Source organism: Oryctolagus cuniculus, chromosome 1 (genome assembly GCF_964237555.1).
Source record: "Oryctolagus cuniculus chromosome 1, mOryCun1.1, whole genome shotgun sequence".
Taxonomy (NCBI): domain Eukaryota; kingdom Metazoa; phylum Chordata; class Mammalia; order Lagomorpha; family Leporidae; genus Oryctolagus; species Oryctolagus cuniculus.
The window spans coordinates 215,799,566-215,803,186 of NC_091432.1; positions in this window are offsets into that span (position 1 = coordinate 215,799,566).

The following is a 3,621-nucleotide window of genomic DNA, read 5'->3' on the forward strand; positions in this document are numbered from 1 at the left end:
GTACTAAAATATGAGCTGTAGATGTCCCAAGCAGCCACTTAACCACTGCGACAAATGCCTTCCTCCTTCCCATCCCCCACTGGGACAGCTCCCAGATGCCTGGAAAGTTTCCCATTGGATCACTGTCAATATCAGAGAGATGATTCAACATGAAGGGAGGATGGAGAAGTGGAGCTTTCATGATACACATCTTCCATGAACTTTCAAAGGTCGCATGCAGGCATGGATTCCAAAAACCACCAAATGAAACATCTTTTAGTGGCATTTTCCATGTACTTTTTTGAAATACCCTTGTCTAATATTTTATAGATTATGTACACTTTTATTTTATTACTCACCCAAACAGCACTGACTTCTCAAAAGAACACCCAGACATGGGCAGTATTACTTAGGTTTGGTCATCTTAAGTAGCCTCCCAACTTCCAGCTGTATAGAAGTCAGAATGTTTTAATTTTGTATTTATAAAGGTGCATTTTTAAACATGACATACGTTTTATTTACTTTTTTTTTTTTTTTTTTTTTTGACAGGCAGAGTGGACAGTGAGAGAGAGAGACAGAGAGAAAGGTCTTCCTTTGCTGTTGGTTCACCCTCCAATGGCCGCCGCGGCCGGCACACCGCACTGATCCAATGGCAGGAGCCAGGTACTTCTCCTGGTCTCCCATGGGGTGCAGGGCCCAAGCACTTGGGCCATCCTCCACTGCACTCCCGGGCAACAGCAGAGAGCTGGCCTGGAAGAGGGGCAACCGGGACAGAATCCGGCACCCCGACCGGGACTAGAACCCGGTGTGCCGGTGCCGCAAGGCGGAGGATTAGCCTAGTGAGCCACAGCGCCGGCCCTTATTTACTTTTGCCCTAAACTCTGCAAATAGTCATAGCTGGAGAACTGTAAGGGATGGGTTCCCTTACATGGGACCCCTGAACATACCAAACTCTGCAGGTGCTCAAGTCCCTGTTATAAAGCGGCGGCGAATTTACACACAACCTATGCACACCCTCCCGAGTGCTTTCCATCATCTCGACGATGAACATGCTGTGGACATCGGTGTTGTATTGTGTTGTTTAGCGCGAAGGGGAAAGGTCTGCTCACGGTCAGTACAGACACAATTTTGTTTTCTGATACAGTTTTGCTCCGCAGTGGTTGGCTCAACAGTGGATACAGAAGGGCTGCAGTCCAGGCGAGGTCGGCAGCAGGTGCCCTGATACAGGCCATGTGCTGCTGTGCTGAGGCTGGGGCCAGGTGCTAGAGCTGGGCAGATGGTCCCCAGGGCCTTCAGTGGTAGATTGTGAGGGGGAGGTGATGCCCAGGAGGACTTTGTCCCCCTTTCGTCCTGCGACTGCCCAGGTGGGACAGCTGTAACTCTAGACGCCCAGGTGAGCATCCAGGCTAGGTGCATGCGAGGCCCTGGCCTTGGGGACAGATCTCCCAAGGGACTGTCAGGCCACAGAGAGCCCTCTCGGTTCTCCAACAGCTGTGGCCCGAGGAGTAGTTACTGTGTAAAGAAATAGAGTATGTATTATTTATCTCACATTCAAAGTTAATGAGCATGCTGTATTTTATCTGACAATGCTAATTTCAGCTCAGCTCATCATACCCAAATGGGCCTGTTTGTCCCCTCCCAACCTCATGTGGGAGTTTCATTCCACTTGTAAGATATTAAAAAAGTAGAAGTTTATGGGGGCTGAAGTTGTGGTGCAGCAAATTCAGCTGTAACTGGCAATGCCAGTATCCTATATCAGTTCAAGCCCCAGCTGTTCCATTTCCAATCCAGCTCTCTGCTAATGTGCCTGGGGATGATGGCCCAAGTACTTGGGCCTCTGCTATGCATATGGGAGACCCGGATGGAGTTCCTGGCTCCTGGCATTAGTCTGGCCAAGCCTTGGCTGTTGTGACCACTTGGGGAATAGAATGAAAGGTGGAAGATCTCTCTCTCTCCCTCTCTCTCTCTCTCTCTCTGTCACTTTGTCTGTCAAATAAATAAATCTTTTGAAAATAGAGGGTAGAAGCTTAACCCAACTAAGGCATTTGGAGATGGGGCCTTCCGGAAGTGATTCACATTAGCTAAGGCCGTCAGAATGGAGCCCCAGGGTAGACACCAGTGGTTTTACAAGAAAAGAGACAGGGACCAGAGGTCACACACACGCATATGGGCTCCCTGTCTCTGGTTGAGGGATGCCCTGTGCTGTCTCGGGACTCTGCCAGCAAGAAGGCCCTCATCAGATGTGGGTCCTTGGTCTTGGATCAGAACTGCGAGCCAGAAGAAATCTCTTTCCTTTAAGACTCACTCAGCCTCAGGTTCTTTCTTCCTTAGAGTAATGAAGACTGGACTAAGACGGGCTTTTATCTATGCCGGAGCTTCAGGTACATAGACGAGGGCTGCCAAACATATCCCCTGGCTGCTGACGTTGTGGCCTAAAGTTGTAGTAACAGGGGTGGGCACTTGGCACAGCTGGTAAGATGCCACTTGGGACACCCACATCCCATATCAGAGTGCCTGGGTTCGAGTCCTGGGTCTGCTTCTGGTTCTAGCTTCCAGCTAATGCACACGCTAGGAGACTGCCACCCATGTGGGAGACTTGGATTTTTATTTATTTGAAGGCAGATAGAAAGAGAGACAGAGACACAGAGAGCTCTCATCTGCTGGTTCTCTTCCCAAATGCCCACAACAGCTGACTTTGGGCCAGGCCTAAGCCAGGAACCTAGAACTCCCAGGTGGGAAACAGGGACCTAAATATTTTTTTAAAGATTTATTTATGTATTTGAAAGGCAAGGCTCCAGCACTGAGGTGCAGCTGGTGAGGCCACTGCCTGCAGCGCCAGCATCCCATATGGCCATTGGTTCAAGTCCTGGCTGCTCTACTTTTCATCCAGCTCTCTGCTACGGCCTGGGAAAGCAGTGGAAGATGGCCCAAGTCTTTGGGCACCTGCACCTGCATGGGAGACCCAGAAGAAGCTCCTGGCTCCTGACTTTGGATCCCCACAGCTCCGGCCATTGTGGCCAATTGGGGAGTGAACCTGCGGATGGAAGACCTCTCTCTCGCTCTCTCTCTCTCTGCCTCTCCTCTCTCTGTGTAACTCTGACTTTCAAATAAATATAAATGTTTAAAAAAAGAAGAAGAAAACCAGAGTTACAGAGAGGCAGAGGCAGAGGCAGAGAGAGAGAGAGAGAGAGAGAGAGAGAGAGAGAGAGAGAATCTTCCATTCTCTGCTTCATTCCCCAGATGGCCACAACAGCCAGAGCTGTGCTGATCCTAAGCCAGGAGCCAGTAGTCTCCTCCAGGTTTCCCATGTGGGTGCAGGGGCCCAAGGACTTGGGCCATCTTCTACTGCTTTCCCAGGCCATAGCAGAGAGCTAATTGGAAGTGGCAGTGCCCATATGGGATGCCGGCACTGCGGGCGGCAGCTTTACTTGCTATTCCACAACGCCAGCCCCAGGACCTAAATACTTAAGCCATCACCTGCCGGCTCCCAGGGTGCACATTAGCAGGACTCTGGAATCAGGACTGGAGCTGGAATTGAAGCCTAGGTACTCCAATAAAGGATGCAGGCAAACGCCCACCCAAGTGCCCCACATTTGACATGGCCTGGATGACTGCCCAACCCCTGGAAATGAAGTTCTATGG